Genomic DNA, 19,255 nt, shown 5'->3' on the forward strand with positions numbered 1-19,255 from the left:
GCAGTAAGTTTTTAAATAAAATTTAAACATAAGGTAAAAATATGACTTGTCAATACCACTCCACATTATATACCCCAAAACTTAAAACCATATATTCACAAAAATTTATATGTGTGAATTCTCGAAGACGCGTTATTCTTTTTTTTTTTTTTTTTTTTTTTGAGACGGAGTCTTGCTCTGCCGCCCAAGCTGGAGTGCAGTGGCCAGATCTCAGCTCACTGCAAGCTCCGCCTCCCGGGTTCACGCCATTCTCCTGTCTCAGCCTCCCGAGTAGCTGGGACTACAGGCGCCCGCCTCGTCGCCCGGCTAGTTTTTTGTATTTTTTTATTAGAGACGGGGTTTCACCGTATTAGCCAGGATGGTCTCGATCTCCTAACCTCGTGATCCACCCGTCTCGGCCTCCCAAAGTTCTGGGATTATAGGCTTGAGCCACCGCGCCCGGCCAAAGACGCGTTATTCTTATAGCCAGAGAGTGGAGAAAACCCAAATATTCATCAATGGATGTATTGATAAAATTTCATATATCCATGTGATATTATACTGTCATAATAAAGTACTAATTCATACTACAACATAATAAACCACAAAAGTATTAGTAAAGCAAACCACACCGAAAGATCAGAGATTGTATAATTGTGATTCGGTTTTTTAGAAACGTTCATAATTAACAAATTCACAGAGATAAAAGGTAGAGTAGTGTTTGCCATTGACTGAGGGAAGGGGAAACAGGAGTTACTGCTAAAAGCTATGAGGTTTCTTTTGGGGTAATGAAAATGTTCTGAAATTATACAATGTAATGGTTACATGTTTTACTAAATATTCTAAAAAGCACTTAATTTTATACTTTAAAAGCTTGAATTTTATGGTATGTAAGTTATGTCAATTAAAATATATCATATTAAAATAAAATAAAGTAATTGTGGTTTTGGACATTGAATTTTAAATCATTATAACTAGGCTCAAACATATCTTTATTAATCAGAATTAAAGCCATTACAGTCAACACATTTTTGCCAATGAGAAATGACTTTGTTTATTCCTGTAGCATAAAAATACATGCTTCGGGATTTGACAAACTCTTGGAAAGCATTTTCTGCACCTTTGCTGGTTGTGGAAGCATTTTCCCCGCAAACGTTGTCCAGATACTTGAAGAAGTGGTAGTTGGTTGACAAGAAGTCAGGTGAATATAGAACTTGAGGCAAAACTTTGTAGCCTAATTCATTCAACTTTTGAAGCATTCGCTGTGCCACATGCAGTCAGGCGTTGTGGAGAAGAGTTGGGCCTTTTCTGTTGACCAATGCTGGATGCAGGCATTGCAGTTTTCCGTGTATCTTTAAGAAAACTGTAGTCGATCTGACTGGTCGTAGGTCACCAAACAGTGACCATTGCCTTTTTATTGGTGTAAGTTGGCTTTGGGAAGTACTTAGAAGCTTCTTCTTTGTCTAAACACTGAGCTGGTTATTGCTGGTTGTCATATAAAATCCACTTTTCATCACATGTCACAATCCAGTCAAGAAATGGTTTATTGTTTGGGGATACAATAAGAAAAGGCAAACACTCAAAATGTCAGTTTTTAAAATTTTTCCTCAGCTTATGAAGGACCCACTCATTGAGCTTTTCCACCTTTCCAATTTGCTTCAAATGCCAAATGACTGCATGGTTGATGTTATTTGGCAACTTTCATGTAGTTGTAAGAGTATGAGCTTCGATAATTGCTCTCAATTGATCATTGTCAGCTTCCAATGGCTGGCAAGTAAGCTCCTCATCTTCAAGGCTTTTATCTCCTTTGCAAAACGTCTTGAGCCACCACTATTTATTAGCAGTTCCTGGGCCAAATGCGTTGTTGATGTTGCCAGCTGTCTCTGCTGCATTATGACCCATTTTAAACTCGAATAAGAAAATAGCTCAAATGTGTTTTTTGTCTAACATCATTTCCGTGGTCTAAAATAAAGAAGTAAAAAGTCATTAGCAAAAACAATCACAAAGTGCACATTAAAATGATGTATAACATAACCACATTTATTTAAGAATGTATTCCAATATCACATGGCAAATTTCAACAATGTGAAAACCACATTACTTTTGCACCAAACTAATAAGACTCATATAGTAAACTGGATGATATACATAATTTACTGGTAATAAAATATCTGAGAACATATTATAATACTATGTATAGTAATATCTACTATAACAGGAATCTCTTAGGGACAAAAGTACTTTCTCAGTAATTAAACATACCGTACTACTGACTAGATAATGACATGAATAATGTTATTGTAACCAAGTATCCCTGTTATTCCAAGAGATAGTTTATTTTTCTCTCTCTTCTTTTCTCTTTCCTCCATTTCCCCACTTCGTATTTGCTTCTTTAGAAGTGTAACTATAGCCTTTTACCTCATCTTCCCCAGCCACCCCTTCAGGACAAGTTCATCTAATAGTATGCTTAGAAGCTCCAGAATGGAATTATCATCCACCAGGAAGTTGTGTCAAGTGACAGCAGTCAATCTACAACCCAAAGTATACCTGCTAGAGTTTCCAGCCGCTTTTACAATCTATTTCTGCCAGTGAAGATGCCAGTTCAACTGCCTGGTAGATGAAGCACTGAAGACTCCCCACCTGCCTACTTCTGCCCCTGCATCAGCCTACCTTTAAAAGCATCTGCTTTCTGTTCCAAAAGGGAAGCAGTACCCTTAAGGTAGGAGGTCTGTACTTATTCCCCTAGCTTTAGAACTAAGCAGTGTACTTATTCTTGCTTTAGAATAAAAAGTCACTTTCTTCATACCTGACCTCACTCTTGTTAATTAGATTCTGCAAGTGGTGAACGACTGAACCTGAATTTTGGTTTCAAATTTGGTGGCCTACACGGGAAAACACAGGGTGCTCTGGGTGAGCTGGCACCTGATAGCTGGATTTTGTTACCAGGCAAGACCTTTGCAGCTGCTAAAACCAATTTATTTTGGGGAGAGCCTTCCTTTTTGCTTCCTGGTATGATGTCTGCTACCTTCAAAGCTTCACTGGTACAAATAAAGTGATCTGTGAAAACGCCAGCAAATTTTGGAACTGGTGTTAGTTGGAGTGCACCTGACTACCCTCTGCTTCTTTCAAGGTGTCACTGGGACCCTGCTGTATTTAAGACTTCACTGCTAGTGACACCATTTGAACATTTTATGCATCTGTATTTGTTTGTATGTGCAGCACCATGGGAGATTTGCCTGGCTTGGACTCAGCTGTCCATAGAGCCATTCAGAACTGAAAAGGAAAATCCAGGACCTAATTCAACTCCTTTAATTCAGGACTCATTTGGAAGAGCACTGTTTGCATGTATGAATGCATGACTTGGTGTATGGGCCCTGAATTTTTTCTTTCCTCTCTACATCCAGTCTCATCTTTCTATCTTCAGGGAGTCACCTACCGCTTTACTCCTAGCTTCTTATTCCCTCTAGCTGTAAACGACTCACCTTGACCAGTGACTTGAAGAGGTGGGAGAGACTCATCCAGCACCATGATAGACATGGAGTGCTGAGGCTCTTCCTAATGGGAGATAAACAAGGGTGGTGAGAGTATCAACCCTGTGCTGTGTAGTGGCTAGAAAGCTCTTTAACTCCCTTTCTTTCACTTAACTTTTTCCTCTCTTTTTTTTTCCCTTCCCTCTCTCTGATGCCATATCTGTAAAATATGGCAGCTATGCAGAGGCTTGCTTATCTTCCTCTATTTTATTTTCTGTCTGATTTAACGATTCTATTTCTTTTCTACTGGTATTAAGATAAAAATAACTATTTGGATCCAATCTTTTTTATAAAGTGGTGAGTTTTTATTGACATCTAGACTCCATGGCTAGAGTTCTGAAATAAAAGCTAAAAAATATTTGTTTATCTGAGCATGTGTGTGTGTATTTATGAAAACATTCATGTATTTGTTACGTGTTGTGGCCCAAGGTACCAAACTGGCTTAATTAAGGAGTATGCATAAATTAAGTCAAATGGTTCCCATGTTCATGTGACTTAAGTAAAATCTTAAATAAATAAGCTGGCTTCAAAATTATTGGTAAAATAATATTAGAAATGTCTTGAGAATTGTCAACACACTTTTCAAAATTTATTGATCAAGTGGTTTCATATTTATCTCTGCCAGATATTGTAACATGTTAAAATTTGGCATAAGAGTTATAAAACTGTAAACACAGCCCAAACAGAATGATCTCAGTTTGTATGATATTGATAAATAAGACATTTAATATTAGTTCCATGAAAAAAGCTAAATCTGAATTATTAACAAAATGCCCATATGTTTAAGGCTCTTACTTAGATATACACGAAATATTTACTAATAGCCACATTTATGTAATATCTTTTTCAAAAGCAATCAAAATTAATGGATAAACATTGGAAAATTTGGTACATAAAAATGAAATTAATGCTAGTTGGTAAAAGTTTTGCTTATTTATTTATTAATTTTCGAGACAAAATTTCACTGTGTCACACAGGCTGAAGTACGACATCATGATCTCAGCTCACTTCAACCTCCACCTCCCCAGCTCAAGCGATCCTCCTGCCTCAGTCCCCCAAGTAGCTGGGACTACAGGCCCTCATCACTGTGCCCAGCTAAATTTTTTTTTGTATTTTTTATAGAGATGGGGTTTTGTCATGTTGCCCAGGCTGGTCTCAAACTACTAAACTCAAGTAATTCACCTGCCTTGGTCTACCAAGGTGTACTTTAAAATCTTAAAATCATTTTTATGCTTATTTGTTGTCTGGGTCATTTTCAATTAAGAAAGGGTTATTGTATGTGCAAAATGTTCCAAAAATTGTGAAATGTTTCTAATCTATAAAATGCTAATATCTTAAAAGGAGTTCAGAATTTTTTGCTTTCTAGGTTTATATAAAGTGTGCAAAAAAATGATGCATTCTTATTGAGAAAAAGAATAATTTTGTCTAATTCAAAAGCCAGAAATATTGGCCATTTCTTCTAGGTAAATAAGATATCAAAATATTCTTCTTTTAAAAACTCTGTAGTTAGAAATCAACTTAGTTAAAGCTGATGTCTGAGGTATATGTTGGTACGAATACTGTTTTAAAGCCCCTACTCACTTTCTAAAAACTTCAGAATTCTGATTCTCTGTTTACTGTCTGTTTCTCCTTCTTCTTGTATCTAATCTTTTAGCACCCTACCAGTTCCGCATCTGTCTGTGTATTTCTGTCATATGTGATATTTCACTACCTAAATATATGAAAGAGCTCTAATTAGTTGACTTAAAAAATAGAAACCTAAAACAAACGTGTTTTCAGAAAAATAGAAACATTAATGCCTTTAGGTCACATGACTCTAATAATCTTTGAAAAATAAAGATAGTTTATAGGTTATTGACAAAGTAAAATAAAAATGTCTTCAAAATTTAGATAGTTGGTCTAAATTAGGCAGATCAGATACTGTTTGCTAGATGCCTTAAGGCCATAAACTTCTTCTATGACCTTTAATGATCATTTGACTTGTCTATTTTACAGTCATTAGATTCTAGGAAAGGACTGGAGACATATGGAGTTAGCCAGGTCCCCTGGCTAGGCTGGGAAAAGTCAGACAGTGTCTGCCACTCTGTCCTTGTCCTGGAATCTACAATCTGGTATATGGTTAAAATAGCTTATATCCCAAGTTTTCCAGCAAAAACAAAGGTTGCCAATAGTCAACAACAAAGTAACCTGTAATGGAGACTACTGGAGAAACAGTTTTACATGCAAGATGTATAAGGAAAGTAGAATATGTTTTTGGCAAAGAGTTATAAGAAGGCATGGACGTATGATTACTGTTAAAGATAATGTAATTTTGTTTATTTCAGAAGGTTTTAAGGGTTGTCCTAAGCTAGAAGAGTAATACGACAAAGCTAAAGGTTTATACAAGTTGTAAGTGTTTTTAAAAGATTAATCTTTTACAAGAAATTCTCTGAGTATGAACAAGTTGGCTAAAATTTGAAGGGAGTTATCTTTTTTAGATTAAACATTAGAATAAAAGCACACTGAACACCCAAGAGAAGGGCAGATCAAGATAGTGGAAATACAAGACTCCACCGACAGATCATCCATCCTCCCATCCCCTGGCAAGGACACCATTGTTAATTGTGAAACATTGTGACACATTGTCAATTCTTTTGTTTTTCATAGTCTAGAAAAATCTTTCTGTTTTGAGCTATTTGAAACTTTTAACAGTTGAGTACAGTACACTCTTGTGAGCAAACTTTGGAGTATATTTCTTTCTTGCTACCTGATTTCCCCAGAATTTGAAAATTATCCGTAACTATATTTATTTTATGGCAGTATAGTTATTTGTATAAGTTAATGCATTAAGAATCTGTTTTCTTTCATAACAAGATTCCATTGGAGACACTGGTTATTTTAGCAAGGCTTTGACTTGAATGACATACTTTTTTATATAAACAGACTGCTTTAAGGGATCAAAGTTGACTTGCAGTGTCAATTAATGTCCTTTGGGAAGAACTTGCCTCACACTTTGTCTACATAGTCTTTGTACAGGGTTTCCTGAACTTTGGTAAGTAAAGGATGTCACTTTCTGACAGTCCCAGCAACCACATTGTCTTAGAATCTCAAGAGGAGAGGAATATATTCAATCCATACAAGTGTTTGCAGGCACACATAAAGCTATGGCTGGGTTCAAGGCTTAAGAAGTCTAATGAGAGATTCCTCATGGAACAAAGTTCTGACAAAGCCAACTTTAAAAACAGCCTATATGACAAATAATTATTCTTTTTGCATTTTATGAAAATACTTAGGCCAAGTATAATTCAAGTAAAACTTATCTTGCAAATAAATTTGTCCTACTATGATTTGTCTTCAGTAAAAATGGGGATTGGAGAAAAAATAAGTTTCAGAAAAAAAGTATCATACTCTTGTTATTAGATTCTAGCCTTGTTCTTCATTTTTTGTGTTTTTTAATCTTTTTGCATTGTGAACTAATCCTGAATTCTATTTGAGCCTGTGAGTTCCTAAGCTAACACTTTTAAGTCCGTCTTCCACTTATCTGATTTGGACTTAATGAAATTACTACTACATTATTCCTTGTAGCATAGGTGAGACAAATGTTTCAGGCTCCCACCACCTTCTTCCTCTGTAACTAAATATGCTTTGAGTCTAACATCTGGATCAGTTGTGACCAATATTAACATTTGTTTTCTTTTTCTTTCATAGAAATCCCTGTTATTAAAAATCTGTTTGCTTTCATCAGATGCAGAGGCCTAGCCCACCAGCAATGCCATCTCCTGTATGAGACAGCTATTTAACTAAACTGATCTGGTCTCAACGACTAGACAGGTCTGGTGACCACTTTCCTGAGTATTCATAGCTTTTACTGTAATCTTTTAAATATATATTTAGCCACCTGTCATTCTATCAGGTTGGAGTCAGCTATAGGGAACCTGCATGATATGTTTAAGCAATTAAGTCTAACTGCTGTGTATATATCTGATATAATTCAGGAAATGTCTCAGACAGCTCTGTGAGATATGCTCCAACAAATCAAAGCAAAGTTATGTCTGACCCCAAATTGTCACTAGATCAATGGTTAGCATCCTGATTTGGGCCTGCATATTCACTTCAGTGTCTTGTCTACTGGGCAGTCAAGTTGGTGTCTTCATTGGCAGAAATAGGTGAGAAAGGTGGCTGAAAACTCTAATGAGCATACTTTGAGTTGTAGGTCAACCTTAATTTATTGAGGCAACTTCTTGATGAGGGACAGTTACATTCTGGAGCTTCTTATTTTATTTTATTTTTATTTAATTTTATTTTTTTAAGATGGAGTCTCACTCTGTGGCCCAGGCTGGAGTGCAATGGCACAATCTCAGATCACTGCAACCTCTGACTCCTGGGCTCAAGTGATTCTCCTGCCTCAGCCTCTCTAGTAGCTGGGATTATAGGCACGCACCACCACGCCTGGCTAATTTTTGTATTTTTAGTTGGGATGGTGTTTCACCATGTTGCCCAGGCTGGTCTCAAACTCCTGACCTCAGGTGATCCACCTCTCTTGTCCTCCCAAAGTGCTGGGATTGCAGGTATGATCCACTGCGTCTAGCTCATTCTGGAGCTTGTAAGCACACAGTGAAATGAACTTGCCCTGAAAGAGTGCCTGTTGAAGAAGTGGTAAAAGACTGTAATTACATATTTAAAGAGCTAAGTAGGAAGTGAGAAAATGAAAAAAAGAGAAAAGAAGAGAGGGAAAAAGCTAAACTATCGCTTAGAAAAATAGGGGTACTCAACTGCATTCCTAGATTAAATGACTGAATCTATAAGAATGTATTTCTTTCCATACCAAACTCTGAAATATAAAGAACAAAGAACACAACCAAATTAGAACTAGACTTATAAAAAAATAATTGACAAACTATTCTTAAATGTATTTGAGATAGGACAGACCTACATACACACAGCTTGTCAATTTTTTATATTGTGAATGTTAAGCTAAAATATGGAGTAAAGTAAACCTAAACAAACTTAATACCAACTACATAGGTGAAAAATAGTTGGAATAAACACCTGCATATACAAGAAAAAATAAAAATCTAACAGAAGGAATATGTAGACTGTTTTCATACTTCATGGGTTGAATAGTTTTCTCCTACTATTTCAAAATTCAAACCAGATAGTGAAAAAAATAATGATTTTATTACAGTAATATGTATCATTTCCGTCCAAAAAGGCATAGTTTTCAAAACTGATCAATGACAGATTTGAGCTGATACCTTGCAATGTATTAAGATGACAAGGCATACGTGTCTAGAATAGTCTTCATTATGCAATTAATAACTATTTTCATTAGTATAGAGTTAGTATATAGTATATTAGTACATTAGTATGCATTAGTATATAGTACACGGTAAATGTTTAACATACTTATGTACAAGAAACAATTACAAATTTGCTTCAAAGAGACAGGGAAGGTGATCCAAAATTGAACAAAGTTTTGCAAAACAAGGAGACCAATTAGATACTCACATTGAACAGGGGTCAGAAAAGTATAAGCTGAAACAATCCTGAGACACCATTCTATACTCCTCAGATTAGCCAAATTTAGAAAGTTGAAATATTCCAATTTACAATGAGAATGGGGAAACAGGAGCTCACATATATGCAAGCGGGAATGTAAAATTAATAAAATTCTCTCACTTTGTGACATTTAATAGGCTTTTACCCCATGACCTAGCCAGTAATCATGTGGCAAAGCATGTAATCCCTGAGAAAATTTCACACTTTTGGAGGAAAAATAGATACCTTTGCATCAAGATGGTAATAACTATAAAAATATTGTGTATGTCTTTATACAATATTCTGCAATAAGAGAAGCAATAAATTAGATGTGCATAGAACAACATAGATACATCTTTTAAAATAGTGTAAGTTTTGAAATAACATAGAACAGAAAATGATGTGTAGTATAACATTCAAGAACGCTAAAAACACTTGCATACAAACTATTCTTATTTTAAAAGTGTTTATTCAAAGACATATATCAAACATTAAAGTGTGTATACGTACAGATAAAGGGGGAAATGAAACAGTTATCAGGAATAAATTGGGGAGTGGGCAACAAACCACGGCTAAATTGGAAGCCCTTGATAAGATCGATGGTGAAAAAGCATGTTGAAAACTCAGGAGAACTATCACAAGAAATATCTGCAGGATAAATGAAGAAAGGAAGGGGTGGAGTAAGAAAGAGAGGGATGGAAAAAGAGGAAGAATCTACAATTTGTTGTTAGTTATGTCTTTCAATTTCCTTACTATCTTTTCACACTTCCTCAGAGCGTAGGATTTTGACTCCATCAAATGTGTTTTAGAAACATGCTTTACATCTTTGAAGTTCTTAGTCTACTAAGTTCTTTAAAACTTCAGATGTGCATAAAAGTCTTTTAGCCTTTAATTTGAGAAAGCAAAGGAATATTTCACTTACATAGGAACAATATAAAATCCTTAGTGAAATGCAGGCTTTCTTAAATTCAGCATATACTCCTAATTTCCTGAAAACCATGTTAACTTAGTATGTCCCATTCCCACTTTTCTCTCTAAAGTGATAGACAAAGTAAATTATAACAATAACTAAAAAGCAGAAGTTTGGACCTCATAATTTACAGTCTAAATCAATCATCAAACATATCTTAATGAAATTATTTATTCCTTTAGATGTTCACCTTACTAAATAAATACAGATTTTATAGTAATAAAATACAAGTATAAATCATTGAATAAATAAATAAAGCAACTAACAAAAATAAAATTGGTGCAACTATCACTTGTAACGAAAAGTGGATATTTCAATCATTTTTGAATTAATTTTTAAGTTGACTGTATCACAAATTGGCGTTTTCTCCAGATCAGTAGTGACAAATTAGAGGCTGAAATATCTATTCAACCTTCTGTTTAATTCTAGTATTTTTAGAAAACTTTTATCTAAGAAGATTGTTCTTATATTAGGATAAGAATGCTAAAGAACAGGCCGGGCACGGTGGCTCAAGCCTGTAATCCCAGCACTTTGGGAGGCCGAGACGGGTGGTCACGAGGTCAGGAGATCCAGACCATCCTGGCTAACCCGGTAAAACCTCCTCTCTACTAAAAAATACAAAAAACTAGCCGGGCGAGGTGGCGGGCGCCTGTAGTCCCAGCTACTCGGGAGGCTGAGGCAAGAGAATGGCGTGAACCCGGGAGGCGGAGCTTGCAGTGAGCTGAGATCCAGCCCCTGCACTCCAGCCTGGGCGACAGAGCGAGACTCCGTCTCAAAAAAAAAAGAATTCTAAAAAACAAGAAGAGCAACTGTAGTATGTTACATCAGAATAGACCTTTAAAAAAAAAAATATTGTAGACGCATATTATGGATAGTTTTATATTTTGATAAATAGTACCTTTTCTCCTAAGGTTTGCCATGAGTTCCAAAATGAAGAGACTGAATACATTTTTTTTCCTTTTTAATTCTTGCATGTTTGTATAGGTAACCGTACTTAAACAACTTAGCTGTGTTAGATAGAAACTAGAAGTCCTTTCTACTCCTTATTTTCTAATTGGTTTTCTTCTCTCTTATGTTTGATACAAGGTTAGAAATTGTAATACTTCTAAAATTTAAACTGCTCTGGAATTTTTGAAGATTTCAATTGAAATTTAGGTTTATAGTTGTTTTTACATACTCATGCAAATGTAGGTTTATCCATTTCCTCAAGTCTTATTTATGTTTTCCAGCTAAGTTTTATAATTTGTCATTTGTTATTAGTTTTATACCTACACATTTCATAGATTCCATTGCTATTGTGAATAGGATTTAAATTTTCAATCGGCTTAAGTGTCAGTTTAAAGAATGTTCATATTATCTGGTCCTGGACATCTTAGAATACATTGTCTGAAATCACTTATGGAGTACTCTAAAGAATTATTTTTTATTAACTTTAATATAGTGGCCTCTTCTGATTTTCACCATTTTTAATCAATTTTGGTACACTTAAATTTTCTAGAAAAATTTTCAACTCTATAGATTTTCAAATTTTGACATAGAGAATTGCATACCCTTTGACTGGAATTTATGTACCTGTATTTACAACTTTTTTGTTTGTTTTGGGGACTATTACACTTGAGAATGAACCTTTATAGTTAGAATTGGACCTCTTAAAATTTATTTCACAGTTTAGGAATTTCACAGTTTAGAGTCCTTTACCGGCCTTCAATAGAAATGACAGAATTCCTTTCCAATGTACTGAGCACTTCACTGCTGGCACTCTTAAGGATCTGATCCTTATGTGACCTGGCACTGTCTGACTGCTAAACCAGCTGGCACCCAATGGGACTTGACTAATGTCACTTTCAGTGGCATGGAAACCTGATTTTACCTTTTCTTACTGTCACTTCTGACAATTTGAGTTTCTTCCTGAGTCTGCTAGAAGGGGATCTGACACCTAATAATACAGTGAGAGTAATTCCAATATTTTATCACCTGTCAATTGCCTGAATAAGTTTCTTGAACCCAAGTTAGACGTCTTTTCTGACGGCGCATTTCTGGTCTCTCTAACAGGAACAAGAAGACGAAGTGCAAAGCTCCAAAATTTCCCAGACTGTTGCTCAGAACAGGGAGGGCTACCTGTCATTCAGAGACTTTCTGAGTTCCTAAATATTTATGTTCTTAAGGTTCTCTACACTTAGTAGGACTGCAGAGACTTGGGAACACAGAAGTGTAGACTCTGTTGGGAGCTGTGGAATCAATTAACATCTGAATGATACAGTAGGAGAAATTGTAAAGAACTGCAAATAATCCTTCCGCACTGAAAACTGGCTGTGAGCAAAGACTTTATTGCTCTTGAATACAACAGAAGAAGCATTCTCAGGTTAAACCTCCAACTTGGTTCTCTCTCAGCCCAGTGCATAATTTTGTTGAATCAGAAAAAAAAATTTTAAAAATTAAATTAGTAATACACCTATTATTTAATTTAGTAGGATACCATAAGAATCCTGGCAAGTAGAGTACTTTTTATTTGAAAATCTCAAAATTGAATCGTTTGTTTGACCAATTGGTTAATGGCACATGTAAGCTTTTTAAATTTACATTAAAGTATTTAAAAATGAAATTAAAAATTCAGTTTCTCAGTCACAGCAGTTACATTTTAAACACTCAATAACTGCATGTTGCTAGAAGCTATTGTGTTAGACACAAAAGATATCAAACATTTCCATCAAAGGTGAAAGTTGTTTTAACTAGTAGTGATTATACATTTCTGAAAGTGATACTGGAGAGATGTTGAAGCCTAGGGATTCACGTCTGTGTGCTTGCACACTTCAAATTTGCATGCAGCCTAATCAAAATGATTGTAGAATTTAACAAGCATGCTAACAATGCATGAAAATGTCCAATTTTCCATATTATCAAGATTGAATTTTTTAATATTTAAATAATGGAAAACAAGTTTCTTTGTGCTGTCTTTGTAGTTGCTTATCAGTGAGTTCATCAATTTATAGTTGTTGAAATTTACATTTTGTATTTCTTAAGTTGCTTAAATTATCTTTGTATATAATATTTTCCTTTGAATACACTTTTCATATGCACAGATTAACACGTTAATAAGAATGCATTTACCTTTTTGACTCTATTCCCCTCTATGTACATTTTTCAGTGTTTTAATCTAGAATCAGCAGTAAATAATGTAAATATACCATTCTCAAGTTGTCTCGACACTAGTCAATTTCCCTTCATTACAGTATTCTTTTCCACAGTACCTATGTTACTGTTTTTCTCCATATTCATCGCCAACATAGGAATCCATATAGCTTGTGTCTTAATAGACAGGATGAGGAAATTGACCTTGAATTCTACTTCCAGTCAACTGGCACAGTTTCCAGATTCTATTTTCAAATCGGTAACAGAAGGGAAAATTGATGTGCACAGTTCCCAGTCCAATTCGCAATTTCTGGCAATTTTTCATATTCTGGCCCTGCTCTACTTTGATTAAGTGTTTTTCTGAACATTGTTTCCAGGTTCTCTGGTATTGAGCCAAAGAACTGAGCCAATGTTGTACACCAAGGATAGTACTTGTCAGCCAGCATCGCTACCGGTTTATGTTTTCTTTGCCCTTACTTATAGCAATTTACCCATGGGAGGTACTATTCCCTTCACAACACACTTCACCATCACCTGTTTTTGCTATGTTCTTCCAGTAATTAGCACTTGAAATCTGTGTCTCAGAGAATAGTTCTTAAACAGAGTTTTAAAAGAGGTCTCTGCTTATTAGAGCTCTGAATCTTGGAGTTAATTGAGCAATAGCAGTAGAATCATAAAGCATCTCATTGTGCCTAATGTCAGCTCTTAGAAGATGAGGAATTTATCTTAGGAATTTGAAGGCTGGCTGTATATTTTTCTACTTTTCTTCTAGCTAACTTGAACTTACCTCATATTTGTGTTAATTTCTGCAACATACCAATCTTGAGTTACCTGTGAGAATTACTCTAGAAGGTTGATACCAGTTTAAAATATTTCACGGAATCTCCATGAGTATTTAACAAATAGTTGTGGGAAAGTCCTTTGAGGCCTCCAAACCAGTTGTCATTTTGAATCAGAAATCATAGATCACAAAATGTCAACAATAAAATATTTTATCATAGCTGACTGTAAATACCGATGAAGTTAGCTTTATAACTACTCTGTAAGGCAAAATTTCATTTTAAGTGAATTTGACGTAAAAACCCCTCCTTAATTTGATATGATAAAGGAGTTTATTAAAATATGTTAAAGGATTCTTCTAATAAAAGCAATACAGAGAATTTCATAGTGTAAAATGCAAATTTTATTCTATTGATATATTTTATTTTTAAGTAAAATATTTTAAATAACATTACTGACATTATTATTTGTACATAATCTTTTATGTTACCAAGTTGTTCATCAATAAAATTGTCTCAGTTTCACGCTGTAATGCTCTACTTGCCAAAGTATGCATGGGTATAAGAAATCAACAATAAACAAAGTCATGCAATTTACTGAACTGTAGAATATGTTTTTGAAAATTCTCAGGTGTGTCATGCTAATCTTTTTTTCAAAAAACTTACTATCAACAAGCAAATTGTTATTTTTATTGCTTTATTTATTTATTTATTATTATTTTTTTGATACCCAATCTCGCTCTGTTGCCCAGGCTGGAGTGCAGTGGCAAGGTATCAGCTCACGGCAATATCCGCCCCCTGGCCTCAAGCGATTCTCTCGCCTCAGCCCAGCTGGGATTACAGATGTGCGCCACCATGGCCAGCTAATTTTCGTATTTTTTGCAGAGACGAGGTCTCACCATGTTGGCCAGGCTGATCGGGAACTCCTGACCTCAAGTGATTCTCCTTCTTCGGCCTGGCAAAATGCTGGTATTACAAGCGTGAGCCACCACGCTCAGCTGCTATTTTTAGGAGAAAGGGAACATTGCTCTCTCCTTCAGAACTGAACATCTTATAAAGTATAAATATTTTTTTCTTAGATAAAAATGATATCAGTCTTTCTGTTACATGCTAAGTGTCAAGATGTTTCAGTAGTGAGAAAAATCAAAAACATATACTCTTCTGATAGAAAATCGTTTGTTTCTCACCTGAAGTGACAAAGGTAAATGACTATGGGAAACTGGTCACTTCTTATAGTCAAATGGTTCTTCCACATTTCTGTAGAATACAATATGTTTATAATTCATCCTTAATTCATTATTGAAAACTGGTAGCAGTATATAAAATTAAATTTTGATAAAAAATAGTGATCATATTTTTATATATGTAAAAATATATATATTTGTGTGCCAGTAGTTGTAGGACCTTTATACTCTTCTCAAACATTCTGTAAACAAAGAGATTATACACTAGGTTTTCCTGTTTTTTTGTTTGTTTGTTTGTTTGTTTGGACATGGTAGCTGAGATTGAGATAAATTTTGAATGACATGTCAAATTCACAGAGTAAATATCATTACTATATCCTATAAGGTTAGTTCTCAAGAGGCATTAGCTACTTGAAGCATAATAATTAAATGCCTAAAAAGCTGATAAAAAGTATATAAATATTGTTAAAAATAAAAGTGAAATTTACGGTAACTCATTCTGTATCAAATATTATTCATACAATTTTATAGTTTTGTTTTTTAATATCATCCAATTTTAGATTTTAGACTTAGATGCTTTGGATTTTAGACTTAGATGCTTATATCTTCAACTTGGTATTCTATTTTTTTTCTATTTGTGTATGTCTTACCCAGTTCATAAATGGTATTGAAAATATATGTCATTAGTCTATCTAAAACAATTATTTATATTTATTGATTGATTTATTTACGTAGGGATGGAGTCTCCCTATATTGCCCAGGCTGGTTTTGAACTCCTGACCTCAAGGAATCCTTCTACCTCAGCTTCCAAAAGTGCTGGGATTACAGATGTGATCTGTGCTCAACCTAAACAGTTCTTTCTAATTCAGGTTAATAATTGCATAGCTCAACTCCGTTGATATATATACCTATAATATGATGTCTAAAATGGAAAGAATTATAAATATATATCTCAGGTCTTGCAATCTGATGGAGGACATTTAGGAGAATTGTAACTCCAGATTATCCAACATATAATTAAAAGTAAGTATCCTAAAATACAGTGTATTTCAACACTTTTCTTAATATGTTATCTATAATAAATTTATTCTTATTACAAACACAAATGTAAAAGTGTTTTAGTTAAAATAATAACCTTCATTATTGTTTATATTCTAAATCCTAATCAAAGTCCTCTAGTTTAACAACTACATATACATTTTTTATTCAAATGATGGCTATTACATGTTACCTTATGAAATAATAGCTCTTATGTGTTATTAACCCAGAAATTTCAGTATACTAACAAAATAAAATGTTTATTTCTAGCATATGTCACATGTGATAATTTATTATTTATTTTCTTTACTTAATTAAATCCACAATTGTTTTATTTTCTTTACCTAATATTGACCTAATATTAGGTAAATTTATTTACCTAATATTGTCAATATATATATCTATTTTGACTTATATCTTAATTCAAGAAAAAGAGAAAGAGCTAATTGTTACAATGACTAATGATGTTTCAAAGGGATTCTTAAGCAAGGGCAAAAGGGAAATTGAAGAAAGTGGGAACAGGGATTTGAGATCAATGATTTATTAGGTGAGAAGGATAGATTATATTTCAACTTCTTTACATGGCAGAATGAAGGAAAAATATTCCATTGGAAATCATTTTAATTTAGGGACTATCATATATTCTTTAGGATATTGGCTTGAGTTTCAACATACTGATTCCCACCACCATTCTCAGAGCTAGGATTCATGCCATTATTATACTCCATGACTTGGCTGAACTGACTACAACTAATGAGACTTAAAACGTCATGAACCTGCCACCCTAAAAAGCACTATACTTTTCCCTAATAATGATTTTAACTTCCTGGGTTTACCCAATCAGAATCTCCAGAAATTCACAGAATGGCAGAAAATTCTATTTCGCTGGTAAAACAATTCCAGCTCCTTAATGAGGTATCCATTGTGAACATTATACTTGGATTTTCTAGAGTATTCACAAGCTTTCTAGCATGCATAAAACGTTGCACTGGGAAAATATTTTCTACCATCTATGGTCCATTTTGGACCATAAATGAATCAAAAAATAGTAAATTCCTTGAAAAAATAATTTATTATTATATAGTGCCAGAGTTAACGTCAAGGTGAGAATTTTGCAGTGATATCAGGCTATGGTAGCTCATGACTTATCCACTTAATGTCAGAAGAAAGTGAAAAATTGTTAAACTTACCAACTGCTCATAAGGGAAAAAAAAGTTAATAAGCAAAGTGTATAAATGCATAAAGACAAATCAAATGAGAAGTACAGCTCAGCAGGGAATGCTAGCAGAGCTCAATTCTGTGAACATAGGCAGGGTTAGAAGCATCAACAGTAAAAAAAAATACCATATTCATTTTAATCCGTTTTAATAAGCTAAGGGTTAATGTTCAAATACGGGTTTCGGATAGAGTCCTGCTGAATAATGGGGAAAAATAAGCCCAGTTATACACACACGAGAACATAACAATATTGGTGTAAGTCATACATAAAGTAAAACTAAATGACTTGTGCTACAGAATTCAGGTGATGCTAGAGATATATAATTGAGTTAACAATAGTTATTATGGTTAAACCACTAGATCCTTGTGTTTGGCAACTGCTTTAAATGTTAGGAATCAGTGAAGCTGAGGTCCAGAGTGTTGCAGTTAGTACGTTCAACTTTTCCCAATAAGAACAAATTAGTATTCACTGGTATAGAATCTAAAAAAGGCAGAAGTAGGGGAGATGAAATCAAGTTGACATATAGCTTCCCATCATCTTTCCTTATGACTCCTTTTGATTCTTAATTGCCAAATATTTTAAATGATATTACCCAATTAAATTTTTCATCAATATTATGCAATGTTCCTTTTCCTAAATACTAATAAGGGAAAGCAATCCCCTTTGATCTTATATTCTGGCTATGTTGTATGAACAATTATTTTTTTCAGTTCAAAGATTTTGTTTATTTAAATAGTAACTATGATGCCATTCCAGTTGGTTCTTACCTTAGATCAAGTGCAATAGAGCATGGCAGTGAACATTGACAAAAATACTGTTCCAAACCTAAATTGAAAAAAAAAAAAAGATTTTGTATAATGACATTTACAGCATCATCTGGGAAGGGTATAACATTCCCATTAAACTATCAAGTAATTATGTTAAGAGTTTTTGTATTTATTTATTTTATTTTATTTTGTTTGTAAAGTGGTCTTGCTCTATTGACCAGGTTGAAGTGGAATAGAGCAATTAAGGCTCACTGCACCCTTGACTTACCAGGTTTAAGTGATCCTCCCACCTTAGCCTCCGGAGTAGCTGGGACTACAGGCACATGCCTCCATGCCCAGCTGTTTTGTTTGTTTGTTTGTTTGTTTGTAGAAATGAAGTCTTATTATGTTGCTAGGGCTGGTTCGGAAATCCTGGGCTCAAGCAGCCTCCCGAAGTGCTGGGATTACAGGTGTGAACTACCACATCCAGCCTCTATTTAGTTTTGATAAAAATTTATTTTCAGCACAGTTTTGTACATTTACAGAAAAACTTAGAATATAGAACAGATAAGTCGCATATATCTTGTGCCCAGTTTCCTCTGACATTTGTATGATATATTGATTATAATTGATGAAGTAATATTAATACATTATTAACCAAGATTCAATTTTTTTTCAGATTTCTTCTGTTTTTTATTTTGTTTTTACTTAATGTCTTTTTTGTTGTTGTTCCCATCCAGGATACCATCATTTTTCAGGTATTTTATAAAATGTCCCTCATATGAGATTTGTTTTTTCACAATTAAACTAGAGTTATGTGTTTTGAGGAAGAAAACCACAGAAGTACAGTACCACTTTTATCATATCATATCAAAGATAAGTACTGTCAACATGGCTAAGTACAGGTAATCTGTTGATAAGATTTTGGTGGGAACAAAACTTATCCTGGAAACCTCATTATTCACCTTTTTAGTTGACTATCAATAAAGTCAGGTACAATTATTTTTAATTAAGTAGCAAGATACACTTTTATTTTTGTTTCCAGAAAATCAATGGTTAACTAAATACCCTTTTGTCCTTTAAACATCTCCACAAAACATAAATCTTTGAAATGGTCTGCTTAGAATTCTTTGATGACGATAAACTTGAAAGGAAAGTAGCAAA

The sequence above is a fragment of the Rhinopithecus roxellana genome, chromosome 8, assembly GCF_007565055.1.
Source record: "Rhinopithecus roxellana isolate Shanxi Qingling chromosome 8, ASM756505v1, whole genome shotgun sequence".
Lineage (NCBI taxonomy): Eukaryota > Metazoa > Chordata > Mammalia > Primates > Cercopithecidae > Rhinopithecus > Rhinopithecus roxellana.